Genomic DNA, 20,890 nt, shown 5'->3' on the forward strand with positions numbered 1-20,890 from the left:
AATGGCGGCGTAAACCTCATATATGCCTTGGCGGGCTCCAGTTTTTGTTTTGTTTTTCGTCATCTGTTCGTTTTATTGATAAAGTACTTATGTAAAATAAAACAACACAGTGTAACCTACAAATTATGACCTATGCACATTTTACGGTCTTTGCTCCCCAAAGCCACAGTGGTGGCCCAAAATAAATTTTTGCATATTTTCGCCTCCTACACACATTTTATTGCAATAATGCTACCTTAATAGCACAATATTCACCCTTAAGTGGTCACTGAGTAGTGGCGGATCCAGGGAGGGGTGATGGGGGCCATTGCCCCCCCTCCTAAAACAAGTGATATATTTAAAGATTTTTAAAGTATTCATTTATTTTTATATAAATTTAGCCAATTGGCACCCCCCTCCTAACGATGCTGGGTCCGCCACTGTCGCTAAAGCATAAAAGTACGCCATTCTTATAAAAATAATAATATAATATAAGTATTTCTATAAAAATAAATGAATATTTTATAATCTTTAAATATAATATCACTTGGTTTAAGAGGGGGGGGCAATCGCCCCCATCACCCCTCCCTTGATCCGCCACTGCTCAGCGACCACTTACGGGTGAATATTGTGCTATTAAGGTAGCATTAATGCAATAAAATGCTTGTAGGAGGCGAAAATATGCAAAAATTGATTTTGGGCCACCACTGTGGCTTTGGGGCGCAAAGATTGTAAAATGTGCATAAGTTATAATTTGTAGGTTATACTGTGTTGTTTTATTTTACATAAGTACTTTATCAATAAAACGAACAGATGACGAAAAAAAAACAAAAAGTGGAACCCGCCAAGGCATATGAGATTTACGGCGCCACTGTGCCGTAATGGTTGCTTATAAATTTTGTTTAAAAAGAATGCATAGGTAATGAGAAAATCGTAAAAAACATGCTCGCCAAGGGATAGGGGTAGTTTCTGCAGTATATTTTCAAGGATAGGGGTAGTTACCGCAGGAATGTTGCAATAACCATATATATTTTTGAAAAGCACTATTGATGAAGCATATGCCCATATGGATCGAAAAGCAAAAAACAAAAAAAAAAATTCAACCCCCCATTTTCTTTTTTTTTGCTACAGGGGTTGCACTACGAAATCGCTTTTGGTGTCCATGCATGGGTAATAATAACGTGCACAAAATGATGCTATGAAACATATTAATAAAGGGCATTGTGTGTGAAAGATTCCAAGAAATTCACTTTATTTATTAATTCTTTTTTTTTGGGCGGTTCCAGGGAAAAAATGAGGGTGCATTATACAAATTTGTAAATAGCACCAGTACATGGGTAATCGCTGAAAGTCTTTTTACTCTAGCATAAACGGTTCAGATGGTATAAAAAGGGGTTTTTTTAAAATGTAACACCCTGTAATTAAAAAAAGGGCAATTACCCTTAAGTGAAACCTATACCAAAAAATCAATCAATTATTTGTGAATAAACGCCGCAGGATTACTTCTTAATTTTCATTACAGTTAGGGAAAAATATATATTTGTTAAAAACATCTATTTTAAAAACTTGTCAACTTTGGGGCGCCACCCCCGCTAAACGGTGGATGATAGACAGATGCTGCCGGGAAACAAATTGTAGAAAATATAGTCCTCTTCATATTTCTACAAAAGAAATTTTTTGTAAAAGGTACAGGAAGGGTTACGTTCCGCAAAAACCACAAATTACCCTCTTTAAAGAGGTGAAAAGGGGGGTTCCGGGGCGAAATTTTTTCAGAAAAAGTTAGTCTTATAATAAGCACCCCTTGATATACCAGAAAAAGATAAAACTGGACTTGTGTCCATTTTGCAAGGTTCAACCTTTGTTTCCTACACTATAATTAACATGTTAATGGGTATGTAATGATTTTAATATTTCCCTAGTACCTGGAAATTATTATAATCCCTAATTATCATACTGAGAGTATCTCAACCCGTTATTTTTCTTATTATTTCCAAAGATAGATTTGTTATAACTTTTTTCAGCGTAAATTAATCTACGATTATGTACGTGGAATATCACATAATTTGTCATATTTAAAGTATTTTTCTTATGTCTATATTTTGTATTATTGTGAATAAATATTTTAGATATATAATTTTCATTTTTATTCGAGCAATTTGTATTACGAGTAAAGCTTTACGATACGATATAATATCGATAAAATACTAGCTAAAATATCGACTTAGAAATGATTAAATTAATAAAAAAAACAATTCTTGATTCATTCCTCACTGTCTTCATAAAAAAATTCTACAAAAAAATATACAATAGGATAAATTACGTTCTAACCCAAAAAAAATATTATCCTTTAAAGCGCTCTTCATCTATCTGTTCACAAAAATGAGTTCTTTGATACTTTTATCTTTTAAGGAGCATATTTTATTCGTTAGTACCAGCACAGTCTCAGAAAAAAAGCCGCTCGACTGGTACAGACGTCGCTTGGACACACAAAATATCCCTAGCTAACCGAGATAAAATGGGGAATACACTACTAGGTATATGATGTCCACTATAACAAAATATTTGTCTCTGATGACTGCAAGTAGTCTTCAATTTCCTTTTCACAAACATCGATATTATCTGATGATTTTTAAAATAAAATATCGAAATTGATCGCGCTGGTGCGTCTTATAACTCTTATAATATATTAACTGTATAACAGGCCTTATGCAGCACTCACGTGGCGTTTTATTTTTTTGTCTATATCGATATTTTCAATAATTCCAAGGCTGGCGTATCGACTATACGAGAGTATTGCATTGCTTTCAGATAATGAGTATTGTGTCGACATTAATATTGCTATGGTGTGTATTGTATCGGTATCGGTATTGTACTTTGATTGGCAAAAAGTACTAAATAAGTTATAATATCGTCCGTAATTATTGTGTTATTTCATTAAGGAAAGATGCAAACGTTTATATAGATTGACATGTTTTCGTGTAAGAAAACTACTAACAGATCCACTAGCCAAAAATTCGTATTTACCGTAATATCTGTGATTACACATCCATCAATGAATTTACCAATTACTTGAAGTATGCCATCATAACGTCCCTACCATTTCCCACTATAGAATGTAAGAATGTTGGATTTTCAGGAGAGCAAAGCAAGATGACTCAACTAGTGAATCATAAATCAGCGCCTTGACAAATGTAAAAATTTTTATACTTCTTGCATATAATGTACAATTTTTATATTGAAACAAACTTGAACTGCTTATCGTCTTTTGCTTTTTGTGTTAATTAACAATTTGTTTAGGGCCAATGTTTCAAAATTACGAACGTGGCATTTTTAACAGTTCTGTAAGATAATCTCTGGCAGTACCTGCTAGATGTTGGTAAAAATTAGTATTATTGGTAGTATGGCCTAGGTATAAAATGTTGTTCACATAATGACAATAGGTTTGTTCTTCGCATCCGTGATTGAGAGCCTTTCTTCGTATGCTTTAACGGTTTATATACTATTTTGTTTGTCCTTTTTTTGTTTGATTTCAAGAGATAAAAAGTTTCCGTGATTGCTAGTCTTCATGAAAAGTTGGTTATTCTGATTTTTCCTTTACTGTTACCATATGCCATCACCATATTAAAAATTAGTATTTCCATTAATTGTTTGTTCTTCATCAAATCTTAATCAATTAGGTATGTCACTTCAAACGAGCATGGCTTAGTGCGTGTAACTCTTATGATTTGTATCCGTCCATCTTTCAAGGGAGTACACAGGAGAATTTTTTGACTTGAATTCAATTTTTGAATGTACAGAATCTCCTTCTCTGAGTAACCAGATAAAAAAATACATGGTCAATTGGTTTAAAATCTGGGTGAAAATTAACATATTGATACATGGTACAAAAGCAAAGTTTTTCTGTTGTCCACCGCAATTCTTGGACATAATTTTAACATGTTCAATATATGTGTAAGACATGATGTTTTTAAATATACCTATAGCAATCTCGGTTCTAACCTGTTTTCTCTCGGTTTGGTCCCATATGAAACAATGGACGCTCCCGTCTCCTAAATTATAAATAGTAAAATTATGAGTGGCGAGTTTTCTCGCATAAAAAGCTCCATAGCTCATTTAGGCGTTGACACAACAGATTGCAGGTCAAAATTAAATTCTAGTATTTTCCTATTCTCCAAAGCTGACTATTTATCTTCATCCCTGTTTTCTCCCTCTCTGCATCTTTTCTTTCGAGGTGTTTGTGATGGACTATCATTTTAAGTGACAAAAACTTTGCAAAGATCTTTTTTCGGCTTGTGAAATTTTAATTTATATGTTCTAAATATATTACTGTAGCTTTCATAGCATTTTTCTTTTTTTTTCTCTTTAACTTTACATTGTTTTTTATACAATTCATACATAGTTTTTTGTCTAATTTTAAGTCTAAATAACTAAAATCAGATTTTTTTCGACAATAATGTGACTCCAAAGCCGGAAATGAAAGGATTGTGCTTTTTAACAAAATTATCGCTAACACGCGCATTTTATACATGTCGGAAATGTTTAATTTTTACTACAGTTTGAAGATTATAATTGACTGTATAAATTACAACACTGAAACTGACGAATGTGACATATTCCACATTTTGCGTTGTACAAAATACCTCATGTTATATTTATACAAAAGAAAACTATCGAATATTCTATATTCTTCAGTTTGCAGTGGTCTCATCATCGAGATCATTATGAGATTCATATATTGCTCGATTCAGATATTGACTCCTTAATATTCCCAATACTAACCTACCTATGTGAATCTTGGACCTTGAGACAATCGGAAAGAAGAAAGATAGACGCCACTGTAATGTTCTGTTGGAGACGAATGTCACGAATTCCTTCGACCGACCATAGTACAAATAATTCAATTTTAAGAGAGCTAAAAGTTAGCCAACGACTCTCCAGTAAATTCCATCTTCAACAATTAAAATACTTTGGACATATTATGAGAGCAAACGCAGAAAACGTGGAAAGGCTCATTATACAAGGAAAGGTGGAAGGCCAAAGCTCACGAGAAAGATCCCCAACAAGATGGATCGATAAAATTACAGGTATACGCAAAAGACCTATGTATGAGTTAAATGAAATTACCAATACACGATATCTCATCGACCACTACACTCTCTCCGGGGGTCAGGATTGAAGATAGAGATGAGATTCCGAGCAAAAGGGCGAATAAACATATTCCGTATTTTGACCTAGAACCAAATAAAATGTTCATATTCGATATTTTAAAGGGAATTTTTGCCGTTTTTCTTATCAAGTTGCAATATAGAGAATTTGCCACAAGGTGTATCGCGTCTAATGTTGGAATGATAGTTGGAAGTGGTGGGGACGAGAATATGGAAAGATCCAATATGAATGAATAATTTATCAAAATTATGTTTTGCCTGTATTTGCAAAACTATTTTTGCAGTTCACAAATCGTACGTTACTTCGATATGATCCATATGACATTCAGAAGCTGCTTGTATAGCTTAATTCATGGTCTCAAGAACAACTGAATAATTGATAGGCGAACAATTTACTGTCGTAAGATACGAAATATTTCAAATATTTTGAGTATATCAAACTAGTGAATCATACCCAAAATGGCATTTCAGACAATTTTAGTAGATGACTTAATACACAAGTGTATTAAATTTTTTTAATAGTTGTAAGAATGTTTTCATCGCACGATCGTAAATGACTATCGGAAGGCAGTCATTTATCATGATATCTAGTTTTCTTATTGTACGTATCTAGAGAACGTTACCTCTTTCTAGATACATCATAGGAATTGAACATCTACATGTAATTTCAACAGCTGCAATTTCATCATCACTAGTAACCGATTCGATCTCTGGTGATTTAACAATGGGGGCTATGCTGTATCCTTTACGTAAAGTGATTACGTACATGTGTAAAGTTCAGAATTACGTACATCAGATTACAGTCGTCAAAACATATATGTAAAGTGGTATGCTGTATCCTGTACTGCCTCGCTATGCGTAAAATGACCAAGGGACAGCAAAAAATGTTATTTACGGTTATGTGTTCTGTCATATCCTGAAAATCTGTCAGTTTGTTAATCGTTAATTGAGGGCTTAAGAACTAAGAATATAAAATAAGAAGAATATTAGAATAATTTCATATCAATCCAAATTAACCCAACTTTTTGCTTTACTTTGAGCTTTGTGTGGTTTTGTGTTTGTCTTTATTACGTGTTTATGTTTTAAGTTTTAGTAAAATGGATTTTTTAAATCTTGTATTACTAAATGAGCTGAACGATGTGGCAGAACGGCACAATTTAAATTTAGAGAGACGTCTGTTACGTGACACGAGCAATCCCTTCGAAATAGATGATCGGATTTTTATTAAATATTTCAGAGTGTCAAAAAACATTACTCGCCACGTTATAGAGACTTTGCGGCCTGTAATGGACGAAAAGATTAGAGGTACCAAAATTGATTTGGAATTAAAGGTTCTCGCTGTTCTTAACTTTTTAGGGAATGGTAGTTACCAACAATGTACAGGTAACAACCTACTCTTTCCTATGTACCAAAGCACTTTCAGTAGAGTATTGTCAGAAATAACTACAGGGGTAGTGGAACATTTGGTGCCAGTTCAAGTTCAATTCCCTACAACTGTAGTGGAAATGGCTAATAATAAAAGAGGGTTCATGAGAATTCGTGGGCTCAATGGTGTAATTGGTGCTATTGATTGCACACATATTGCAATTGTAGCACCTCATGCTGATGATCCAATCAGACCTGGATTCGCATATTATAATAGAAAGGGCTTTTATAGCATAAATATGCAAGCGATATGTGATGCAAATTCAATATTTTTAAATTGTACTGCTTCCTTCCCAGGTTCCACGCATGATTCAGGGATTTGGGAACTAAGTGGTGTGAGAAGATTTTTGGAAAGGCAGTTTGTGCGAAACGAACTAAATAATGCCTATTTAGTCGGGGATTCAGGTTATCCATTACAACCATGGCTGTTGACTCCTGTTGCAGATGCTGTAGAAAATACCCCAGAGGGAAGGTTTAATCATGCACATATTGCAACCAGGAATATTATTGAGAAATCTTTTGGAATTTTGAAATCCCGCTTTCGATGTTTACACAAGCACAGGGCTTTACATTACACCCCCATTAAAGCAGCAAACATCATATATTCCTGTGTTGCATTGCACAATATGGTCATGAAAGAGCAGCTTCCTCCTATAGCAAATGAGGATGAAGATGATGAGGAACAGTCTGAAGTTGTAATGGAAATGGTTCCCAATGTGAACCAAAACAATGGCTGGTTGGTAGAAGGGCAACGACTACGCAGAAGCATTATTGCTGCAAACTTTGTCTGAAAAACTTATTAAATATTTTCATAATATAATATTTATTTCATAATTTTATAATATGTATATAGTGATATAGTTTTTAGTGATATAATTTTGTACATAATCTAATACAGTATGTAAATCGTTCGGCTGGGCATATAGATTATCTATTGAGAGAATTGTGGCAACTGCGGTAACCTGTGTTAGTTGAAGCTTCTGTTCGAGTACGAGTTTTTGGTGCAATAGAGCTGTTAGAACGAATAGAATGAGTGAATTTTGAAGCAAGGCTGTCCATAATATAAATTTTTTTTAATTAATTTCTTTAATTAATCTTTAAATTTTAAAATATTTATTTTTAAAAACTAATTTCAAAACTAAACAGTTTTCCCATTCCCTTAGGCCAAAAATATTTAGCTACTACATTGTAATATTTTGACGTTTATTTGTGTCAGAGTTGCCAATTTTGAGGTTAATGCCCTTTAATGCTGACAACCATATTGTCATCGAGAGAGCTTAGTTGCCACAATTGTCTCAATATAATACAATGTATGTATTTATGTATCTAATTATGTACACTGTATGTTCCCTATGTCCAGCTGAACGATTTACGTACTGTATACACTGGGGTGCAAAATTAACTGGACACCTTAAAAATGGGTCATTTTTTATGTCTCAAATTTCCTGAACCTGTTGTTTGATTTAAGTGATTTTTAATATCTTATAGCCTTATTCTTTAACAATATCACTGTAATGGTATTGTTGCTAAACAGTTAAATTTTCATTGTATACTGGGTGTACCAATCAAACTGTGTTTTTTCTCAAAGTTCGCATCACCCTGTAGAATATTCTAGCATTTATAAAATACTGAAATTAAAATCCAACTATAGCCTCATGTTTTCTCATCATTTTGTTTTTAATTCATTCACTTATGTTGGATAATAAAAAAGTTAGGTACTTTAACAACTAGCCATGTTTTTTATCAATACAGGGTGTTTTTAAATAAGTATGGCAAACTTTAAGGGGTAATTCTGCATGAAAAAATAATGACAGTTTGCTTTATAAGTGGTATGTGCGCAAATGCTTCGTTTCCGAGATAGGGGGTGTTGAAATTTTTCTTACAAACTGACGATTTATTTATTGCTTTCAAACCGGTTGAGATATGCAAATGCAATTTGCCGGGTTTTAAGACGTAGTTATTGTACATTTCTTCACATACAAGAATTTCATATTCACCATTGGCATGCATATGGGTAATATGTGCCGTTATATAACCCGTATGCGCGCCAATGGTGAATATTAAATTCTTACTTGTATGTGAAAAAATGTACAATAGCTACGTCTTAAAACCCACCAAATTTCATTTGAATATCTCAACCGGTTTTAAAGCAATAAATAAATCGTCAGTTTACCCCTTGAAGTTACCAATTACCCCTTGAAGTTTGCCATACTTATTTAAAAACACCCTGTATTGATGACAAACATGTCTAGTTGTTAAAGCACCTAACTTTTTGATTATCCAACATAAGCGAATCAATCAAAAAACAAAATGTTGAGAAAGCATGAGACTATAGTTGGGTTTTAATTTGAGTATTTTATAAATGCTAAAATATTCCACAGGGTGGTGCGAAATTTGAGAAAATAACACAAGTTCATTGGTACACTCGGTATACAATGAAAATTTACCTATTTAGCAACAATATTATTACAGCGATATTGTTAAAGAATAAGGGTATAACATATTAAAAAAACACTTAGATCAGACAACAGGTTTAGAAAATTCGAGACATCAAAAATGATCCATTTTTAAGGTGTCCGGTTAATTTTGCACCCCAGTGTAGTTTTAATGATTTAGTTTTATCTAATATAGTTAAGTGATATAATTTTATAATTACTATATCTTTTCAACCGCCGTTTAATAATATGCTTATTATTCATTATTTTTGGATAGATAATAACACCCATTACTTTAGCCGTGAGTAATAGTTCATTACTCACAGCCTGAAGCTAGGTTTAATTGGTGCATGCCACTTTTAGTATATTAGTTATACAGTGCGGTGGAATAAGTGTTGCCCCCCTGTTAACTTGTTTATTTTAAGAATATAAGCAAAACGCTCGGACAAGTCGATTTTTAAACTAACCATAGTATATTATAGCATCAACGTTTCAAACTTTATGCGATCCCTCTTCAGGTGACAGCCATAAGTTTGATTTTTTTAAATGGGAAAGTACATCATGTGACACCCTGACACCTCATTTAAAAGCTCTTAAAATACTGATTTCAAAAATGTAATAATACTTTAATCCTGTTTGAGAGCGTAGGCGCAAAATTTTGATCGAATTCTTTCTAAATGCAATCATTTTTTTCGAATCCTGAAAAAACTAATAAATATTTTTGAAAAATTTAAACGCACAATGAAACATTACAGTATTCTCGATGGTCCAAAATCCCTGAGCACTCCTATAATGTTTATTTTAATAAATCACAGTGATGAAAAAAAAAGAAAATTTATAAAAGAAACTTTTTGTTTATTCTAAGGGACTGTCAGCCATCGGTAATAATCTAATCTTTCATTCTGCGTTTAAATTTTTCAAAAATACTGATTAGTTTTCTCAGAATTCGAAAAAAATAAATGCGTTTAAGAAGAGTTCGACCGAAATTTTGCGCATACGATCTCAGAAAGAATTAAAGTGTTATACATTTTTGAAATCAGTATTTTAAGAGCTTATAAATGAGGTGTCACATGATGTATCCTTCATCATTTTATATATTTCCAACTAAATTCACATTCACTTTACGAGTATTAGCCAATAATTTTGCTTATATATATATATATATATATATATATATATATATATATATCAATCAAATGAAATAGAGAATGTGGAGAAATCCCCTTACGAATAATTCACACATCCACCATTTAGGGTTGGGAAAATTTTTTGAATAGAATTAAAAATCCAAACACTAGTTCTTAGAAATGTGTTTCGCCCTCTTCAAGTATATATATATATATATATATATATATATATATATATATATATATATATATATATATATATATATATATATATATATAATATATATATGGATTCCGACTTTAGGAAGCCAAAAACGCTATATCGCACCGGTCATACGAAGCCCGACACCTCCTTACGAAGCCCGGATTCGGGCTTCGTAATTCTTTAATGTTATTTCCCCAAAAAACGTACTTTACACCATCTCTCGATATTTTAACCAAGCTCAGAACATGTAAATACGCTTGGGCTTCATATATATTCGGACAAATTTTAGAAATGTACCATAGGTAGCTCTGAAATCATGATTAACAATACGAAGCCCGGGCTGCTTATGCCTGGAATTATTATCAAAACATACACTCGTAGTTCATGGTATCTACCACCAGTTTGCGCTGCGAAAAAAAGTATATACTCTGTAGAAGTTCAGCAGCGTTAGGAAGCCCACATTGAGCTACCGATTATAAGAAGCCCTGAAGTTTGGCAACGTTTTTGCCTATTCCTCAAAGTACTATTAGGTTGTAAACATTTTTATTATTACCTGTCCATGCACATTTTTCGTATTTTTGGGTCGTTCATCGTCATTAATCTTGTGTACTAAGACTCCCGAGAACAGATTATGGTAATTCTTAGCATTACCTGTACACAGTAAGATACCGACAGAAAAAAGATTTAAAAATTGATTCGCAAAAGAATTATTTATTTTAATTGATACAATTAATACAAATTAATACTTTGTATTACTAATTTACTATTTTAGTTTGTAATAAGCCACAAAATTTGCTACCAAATAGGAAATTAATATGACAAATTAAATTATTGTTTTTTTTTTTATTTAAAAAAGGTCAATGCCTCGACAACTAATGGCCATTGGCATGGTAGGTACGGTAATTTTTAACAGTTAGGTACCTAGTGTAATGTGTAGTGTGTGTGTGTGTTGAGTAAGTGTCTTGTTACTTTGCAAAGTTGACGTCATTGTCTTTGCAAAGAGACGCTAACTGTATCCGAACGTCTGCGGTTCCTCCGGTGAGTACCGATCCCACAAGGACAGAAACTATTTTCATTTATTAATTTATAATAAATGAAACATTTCTGACCCTGGTGAGATTCGAACTCACAACCATTCGGATTTTTCGATCCAAAGGTAGGCGCTCTTACCACTCAGTCAAGGACGGGGTTAAAGTTATTATTATTAAATATTACTTTATAAAATTAAAAATAGTCATTCTTATGAATTATGCGTATTATTCTGATTCTGATACGATGAACACTTGTTTGATGGGTCTGAGCCACACAATTGAGGGTTAGGCCACTGTTTCGTTCGTATTTTTAGTATTTGTCAAGGCAACAATACATTATGTAGTGCCATCTTGCCAAATATAGAGCTAGATTGTGTAGACCACTGTTGAACCATATATCCAATTTTTCTGCTTTTATTGATGTATTAATCTAAAAATGCTCAATTTGTGGACTGTGCCACTGTTGCTCTGAGCGCCTCATTTAATACAAATACAAAATATTTAATACAAATGCATATAGATTTTCCTTTCGGAAAAAATCAAACAATATAGATGTTTTTTAATTTCATTAAGGGGATGGGTACGTCGTTTCTGCTGAAATGCTACTCAAATGGAATTCATTTTTTTTTCGAATTCTGAGAAAACTAATAAGTATTTTTGAAAATTTTAAACTCAGAATAAGAGATTACGTTATTAGCGAGGGCCGAAAGTCCCTGAGAACTTCTATAATGTTTATTTTAATAAGTTACAGGGCTAAAAAACTAAAAGAAAATTTAGTGTGACTTTTAATTTCAAAATATCTCATTCAAAATAAACTTTTTATTTATTGTAAGAGACTTTCGGCCCTCGGTAATAATTTAGTCTTTCATTTTGCGTTTAAATTTTTCAAAAATATTTATTGTTTTATTTCAGGATTTGAAAAAAAAAATGAACACAATGTCCGTGGTAATATTTTCCAAATCTTTGTCAGTAGTAAATAGAATATTGCCAGCATATTGTCAGTCAGACAGTGACAACTTTAAATATTTGACCTGGCATTGGGAATATTTTCAGTTGTTGATTAAATAATATTGATAATGTCTTTGATAAATAATTGATTTAAGACGTGAACTTAATAAAAAGTTATTTATTGTTTATTATTTATGCAAGATCCAAAGCAGAGAATACACCAGGATATATTCAGTGATCCAAGTATTGTGTTGTTACAGATGTTCAAAATTGTAAGCGTTTCATAGTAACAATATATTATTAAAAAATCACTTTATCATTTTATCACTTTTCCTTTTTTCTCGATTGATTATTAGCTTTTGTTGTACAGTAGATAAATTATTACTGAATACATAGGGAGTGAAAAAATTATCAGTAGTAATTGCACAAGAGCTCTGAAATTATCGAATTTTTCCCGAGTGACACTTTGACAGTATTAATTTCACGACCCGAAGGGGAGTGAAATTACGTCAGTCGTGAAATTACGTCAAGTGGCACGAGGGAAACAATTCGATAATAATTTCAGAGATCGAGCTGCAATTTGCTGCGATTATTTCATGAATGAAACTGTTTAAAACCAAAATTTTATTGTAATTTATTTATGTAAGTACAAATTAGTACAATTAAACACACAGTTGGTATAAATATTTGACGATTGAAAGTCATCACTTTTATAAGTTTTAAAACAGTAATTGTCATTAATGTCACTGAATGTATTTTTTCACAGCAACGAAGGGCATCTGACGTAATATACTTGACGATGGGATATTATCAAAAATGATCAATTTAATTTGTATTTCTGTAGCTTTCTATTGTTCGGAAATATGAAATAATCATATTAATTAACTGAATTAACAATTAAGGCAATTAATTATACTAGTAAAAGTTATCCAAGAACATTCAAAAGCCATCTTTACAGTTAATGATGAAATTGTCAAGTAAAGTTTACATATCCATACCAGTGACAATTTTACTACACGTAATTTGCCGTGTAAAGACAGAAAAAGTAGGGATAGCCTTAAAATATTTGCGAATTATGTACCGATGGCCCTAAGAAATGTTTAATAAACAACATATTAAAAAGTTCTACTCTAGAAATGGGCACTTAATTTTTTATTAAACAAATGAACTGCGAAATTAGATGTTTCTTTAAATAACCCCGAAAATATAAATTTTAGAAAAAAACTGACTTGACTATTGAAAAATTCAGACTATTGAAAAAAACCTAAATATAAGATTAAAATTTTTATAAAATTAAATCTGTAGCTTCTATAATTTTTTATTTATAACGCTAAAGTCACCCTTCTCACAAACATTGGCGCACTGTAAACTAGCGAAGTGCACTGCTGAGTTATTTCAGTGTATTTCTCTAATTAATGGATCAAATAAAATTTTACAAATTGGACAAGAAAGAAGGAAATTAAGAGAAGGAACAAGAAAGGATAGCTTAATTGGAAAGAAGAACAATTAAGCTATCTGATGGTTATAATAAAAAGAAATAAAATGTATGGGCATAAGTACGGTGTGGGCTGAATTTTGTTTAAACATTATTTAAAAATGTGTAACTAATAAAATTTTTCTTATAAAGCTCTCAAATTTGCACAACTTACCTTTCAAACATCTTACTAAACAATGTTTCATTCAAAAAAATGCCAAAAATTTAATTCAAATGATATGACGCAAAAATGCAATTTTTGAAAACTTTTACGAAGTTTTAAGTAAAAACAGTTTACAGAATTACCAGCACTTTAAAACGGTATTACTCAAGTTTGAAAAGATTTTTTACAATTTTATAGGTGATTTTTTAAAGTATTTGATGTATTTTTTAAAATTTACTCAATAATTTTATTTTAGAAATGAAACTATGAAACTATGAATGAAACTATTCCTTTTTGACAAAAACTAAGAAAGATAACAAAAATGTACCTAATACAAAAACCGAAAATTACCAACTAAAAAATTGTTTATAAAAAGTGATCAAAAATGTTTTCTCTAAAACTTACCTAAAATAAATTTAATAATAAGCTTGAACAATAATACATTTTCAACAAAAAAATATTTTTAGCTCTTAAACATTATGTCTGCGTAACTTCGAACCTATTAATAACTTTTTTATTACCAGTTTTACGAAAAAAGCTATTCTTTATAAAATACTTTGCATCGTATATGATCTCGGGCGTATACTAGTTCGCTCCGGCGGTCAGATTTTTATACCCCACAGAAAAGGGGCATAGGTAAGTTCGCTCCGGCCATATATTTCTTTGAAAAGATAGTTGAATAATGTCTTTACTGGGTACACAATGAATAATAATGAATAGCCAGGGTCAGCTTAAATAGATAATGTTGCCTTCATAAAGCAGGTACTTTGATACATTTTATTAATAAAATTTTTAATAAATATTTCTCAAACTTTGTATTTTTCTAATATGACAATACTATCATTGATTAAAAGAATGAGTCTTTTTAAACAATGCTACTATATAACACTACTTCTTACTTAAAAATATATTAAACTTATAACGATAAGATATAACTTATAAGATATTCAAATTGACACGTATGTAAAAATACGAAGATTTGGTTTTGTCAAATGTATTTCACTTAGATTTCTAGCAAAATAAATGCCTCGTTTTAATTTATATTTGTTTAATTTTCTAATGATAGAGGATATCCCATACCTATTATGTTAGTTTTTACACTTGTATTGCTTTCTTATTATATCTATATTTTAGAATAAGCACAAAAATTATTTCAGTAATTTTTAAAAACAATTCAAAATTTCTAATCTAATTTCTAATTCAATCATTAACATTTTTCAAAATATAGTAATGGGCACGCTAATAACCGGCAAAATAACGCAAAAGATGGAAATGTTAAGTTGTGAGATAAATAGAAATGAAACTAGTGGAGATGGGAAATTTAGCGATAGAACCTATAAATTTACATTACATTTATTATTTCCCACCTTTAGACATATCAGACGAGTTTGGCAACTACCGCTGTGACAGTGACAGTTTTAATTGACATACTCCTCTAATACGTCTAAAGGTGGGAAACAGTGAATCGAATGTAAATTTATAGGTTTTTATCGCTAAATTTCCCAATTCTATTGGTTTCGCTTCTTTTTATCTCACAACTTAATATGTTTTCAATCTTTTGCATTATTTTGCCGGTTATTAGCGCGCTCATCACTGTATAGAAAAAAATTTAGTGTAAATAAAATAATTATTATTAGCCCAGTAAAGGAACGTGAAATCCGGCGATAGGTACCGTGTAATTTTTAGTGTCACCACTGAATTGCATGAACATTTGAATTTACGTTCTACTTACCACCGCGAAGTTGGACTTATGCCGTTGGTTGCTTTTACTTGGGGGGTGAAAGTCACCCCTTCTCGGGGGTGAAAAAACATACATTTAAAATAGGGCCGGAAATAGATAAATTGACTAATTCTAAGCAACTGTTGTTCTGTAGAGTTTTTTAAAGTAAATATTTTTCGAGTTATCTGCGAGTGAAAATGTTTATTTTATTATTGTTCAACAAAAAAACACATTTTTGGACGATATTTCGCAAATAACCAGAAAGTAAATATTTTATCGAAAAAAATATTCTCAGCAAAAATGTATTTTTGGAACACATTTTTCATAAGCTACCTGCAACTCTTCTTTTGCTGGGTCTGTACCTACACTTCATGAATATACTGTTTTTCATTTTATTATAGGCTATATATTTTCGCTAAGAATTTTTTTTTCGATAAAATTATAAAATACTTATTTTTTCAGTTATTTGAGAAAAACCGTCTGAAAACGTGTTATTTTTTGTTGTTTAAAAATAAACATTTTTGATGTTATTCAAATCAAACAAGAAGTCAAACAATTATTGACTTCTTTAAAAAACTACATAGAACAAAAGTTACTTAGAAGTAGCCAACTTATCGATTTCTGGACTTATTTGAAACGTATGATTTTTCGCCCTCGAGAAGGGGTGATTTGTACCCTCAATTAAATGCAACCAACGGCACAAGTCCAACTTTGAAGTGGAGGATAGGTAGAACCTAAAACCAAATTTTCAACCAAATCCGTAGTAACGCCGAAAATTACACTCCAAAATAGTCATTTATTGGGCTAAATCTAAATTATCTAATTTCACTGTCTCGTTATACAGTTATGAGCGCGCTAATAACCGGCATAATAACACAAAACGATGAAAAACATATAAAAAACATAACCGGCCGGTTTCACAAAGTAAAGTTAACTTATGGTTAAGAGATAACCACAGGTTACCCCAAAATATGCGTTTTAGTTTCAGGTCAACGGCGAAGTATGGTTAACTCACAGAATTTTTAACCAGAGGTTGGAGTGGGTTACTCTTATGGGTATACTCAGAAGGGTAACAATTATGAAACTGGAACGCATATTTTGGGGTAATTTTGAGGTTATTTCTTAACCACAAATTAACTTTACTTTGTGAAACCGGCCGTAAGTTGTGAAATAAAAAGGCATGAAACTAGTAGAGGTTGGAAATTTAGCGGTACGAACCTATAAATTTAGATTATATTGGTTGTTTCCCACCTTTAGCCGTATCACATGAGTATGTCAACAAAAACTGTCACTGTCACAGTGGTAGTTGCCAAACGTCTAAAGATGAGAAACAATCATTATAATGTAAATTTATAGGTTTCTACCTCTAAATTTCTCATCTCTACTAGTTTCATCTCTTTTATCTTACAACTTCATTATGTTTTTCATCGTTTGCGTTATTTTGCCGGCTATTAGCGCGCTTATCACTGTATTTATATAAATAGGTAACCACCAATATTTTATATAATTTTTAATATAAAATACAAAAGTCACAGTACCATTTTCCTGATATTAATTTTCCTAGAATAGAATAGATAAATACTTAATCCGCTTAACCACGGGAGCGAACTAGGTTATGGTTTTCGGAGCGAACTAGTATGTAATTAAGAGGGTTTTTTGACCATGGGAGCGAACTAGTGTGCTCCGATGATCTCAGATGCAACCATCAAATATCAAATTTTCTTAATTTTACATACGAGGTTTTACATACGGTTTTACATTTTGACATACCAGGTATGTAAAAAAATATGAATTTCACTCAAGAGTAAAGTACCTTTAGATTTCACAATATCGAAAATTGTTATTAAAAAAAGTTGTTTGGAATTACAAAATATGTTTCACTGTTCAATTACATTCTTCTAAATGAGATATTGTGAACTATAAAGGTATGGTATGTTTAACAGTAAATGGTCGAGTTCAATTAGTTACCACTATAAACATCCTGGAATAACCAATAATAGTATAAAAGGTCCGGTTTCAGGTAAAATTTAAATATGTTTTCTGGTACAATTTCTTTGCTTTAGTATGGGATTACGGTCTAGTCAGTGTTAATTGTCAAAAGACCAACTCTGTCTACCTCGGTTGCTTATCGCTCCGGGTGGGTTTTAACAATGGGCCAGGTCAGATAAATTTAATAATATTTACGACCGCACTAATTGAACTCAACCATTTACTGTTGAACAAACCATACTGAACTGTTAAGCAAAAGTCATATTTTTTACTTACCTCGTATAAAATTGAAAAAGTTTGATATCTGATGGTTGTTTTTTGGACTTTAGACCAGAATAGAGTATTTTATGAAGAATAACTTTTTTCGTAAAATTAATAATAAAATAGTTGAAATAATTGAAATAAAATAATGATGATGGGTATCCGTAATTTGAGAAAACATTGAATTTTTTTTTCAGTTATAATGATGTAATTATAATAAAACATAGTTTTTAATTCCCAACAACTTTTTATAATACCCATATTTTGATATTCTGGAATATAAAGGTACTGTACTCTTTAACAAAATTCGTATTTTTGACATACCTCGTATAAAATTGATAAAACTTGATATCTGATGATTGGGTTTTAGATTTTAGACTATGCAGAGCAATTTATGAAGAATAAACTTTTTTTCGTAAAATTTGTAATAAAAATGTTTCAAATATGGTTCCTTGCTACGCAGACATAGTGTAGAAGAGCTTCTTTATAAGCATTTTAAAATTGTAATGCCATATTCGGATTCAGCATAATCAAAAACAAAATAGAAACAAAATTCAACGATATTTTTAAAATTATTTTAAATTATATAATTTAACATGATTGTTTGGATTAAGAACTATATTCTGATATGCAATTTCTTCCTTCTAATGGAAAAAAAAATTTGAAAATTTTTCTAATCAACATTATTTTTAGTTGTTTATTTCAATTATGATACATATAGCTATTTGTATACCAAGGGAGGAAAGTGCTACTTTTCCTCCCGAGAATGAAGTTTACTGCCCGACGCGTAGCGGAGGGCAGTAATCATTCAAGGGAGGAAAAGGCACTTTACTCCCATGTTATACATATGGTTTTTCCACCTTCCTCAAATAACAAGTAATTTTTTCATTTTTACTTAATTTATTTATGTAACTAACCAACAAAATTTATTAGAACTAAAACTAATAAGTACGTACAATATAACTGTCAACTGTCAAATATAAGTCAAAATAAAAATGTAAACATTGTTAAATCAAAATAACAATTTACAGTTTTTTACCATTCTGTGAAATACAGAGTGTTTCATAAATAAACGTTAAAATGTATACAAACTTACGTAATAGAAAATAGATATTGTACAGGGCGTCAATAAGTTATATTTTTATGAATGAAATACCATGATGTCACTTTTAATTTTCTTCCCTAGGGAGGAAAAGTACAACTTTGCTCCCTACAATCAGGTCCGGAAAAGTATACTTTCGGTAGAGGTAGGTGGAAAACTCTTTTATTATTCATTTTACGAAAAACAGTTATTCTTTATAAAATGTTCTACAGGGTCTAAAACCTAAAATACAACCGTCTAATATCAAATTTTGTCAATTTTATACGAGGTATATAAAAAAAATATGAATTTGCTCAAGAGTACTTAAATAATATACCCTTATTTTTCACAATATTGAAAATTGTGCTTATGTAAAGTTGTTTAGAACTAAAAACCATAATTAACCCGCCAGTGGTCGCTATATGAGATTTTCTCTCACGGTTTCAGAAAATTGCACAGAATTTTTTTCTGGGAAATTATAAGATCTGTAGTTCCTTCTAGTCTCCTAACTATCCTCCCTCGACAATCTAATAGAATCGTCCGCTTAGATAGTGACTCAGTTGACCTAATATCACCCAATTGTTGAGTCAGCGCGCTTCAAGTGAGACATTCTCTCATCAAGCGACCACCCGCGTTACGAACTGTACATAAAAATTAATTTTATTTTGGCACTTAAAACCTGAGATAATGTAAAAAAAATTGTAATTGTCATCAATCAATTTTTCCAGAGCATTCTTGTTATATTTGTGTGCTGTGCCGTAAATTATCAAGATACGGAGATTGATTAATATTGGTTTAATTCCGATTATTTCTTTTTATTTTATTATATTATTATCTATATTATGTTACATTCTTTTTTTCTTATTATTAGTTAATAAAAAAAGTTTAAAACCTGTTTTAAAAACTTTATTTTGTAAAAAAAGGTAAAATTTGGATATGTGAGAGAAAATCTCACGCGCGACCACTCGCGTAACAATCTACCTAGCGACCAATGCCGGGTCGCTAGGTTGGAAATCTATCTTTGGTTGGGAAATAAGCCACAATTAAATTGAAAAAATAATTTTATTCGCGTTTCGACGCCCAAATCCGATGTCGTTGTCAAAATATAAAATATTACTAATATTTACTCGGTAATATTTTGTATTTTGACAAGGACATCCGATTTGGGCGTCGAAACGTTAATAAAATTATTTTTTCAATTTAATTGTGGCTTATTTCCCAATCAAAATAATTATAAAAATGCCACAAGAAAATAGCTTCAGAACAACACTAAAAACCATCTTCCAATATTCCATCCTTCTCATTGAAATATTCTGAACTATAAAGGTACTTTATTCTTGATCGAAATTTATCTTTTTTGACATACCTCGTATAAAATTAATCAAAATTGATATAAGATGGTTGTATTTAAGGTCTTTGGAGAGGCAGAACTTTTTACAAAGGATAACTTTTTTTCGTATAATTAATAATAGACCAGTAAGGATCTGTTTTTAGATGGATGTGAGAGGTGGCATTCAGATTTTTGCGGATAAAGTTAGGTGATAACTTCGTTAATAACAATTGATTAATGCTCCGTCTCAAATATGCCCGGAACATTAATAAAAAAAAATAAAATATTTAAAAATCTCAAAAAATTTCGTTTTTTTTTCTACTTTTTTTGCTTATAACTTTCAAACGATACATTTTGGAACAAAGTCGTATAGGAATACAACCAAGGTAATTAAATTTTATATCAGATGCGATTGATTAAAAATCTCTTAATTAATCACCCTTGCTGCAAAATAGCAATAAATATAAAATAAGGGGGAAAAACAAGCCTGTTTTTATTCAATGATTTTCCATCACTTAGGTTACACTTGGAACCTTCCTAATTCGATTAAAAAATTT

Source organism: Diabrotica virgifera, chromosome 9, assembly GCF_917563875.1.
Source record: "Diabrotica virgifera virgifera chromosome 9, PGI_DIABVI_V3a".
NCBI classification, from domain to species: domain Eukaryota; kingdom Metazoa; phylum Arthropoda; class Insecta; order Coleoptera; family Chrysomelidae; genus Diabrotica; species Diabrotica virgifera.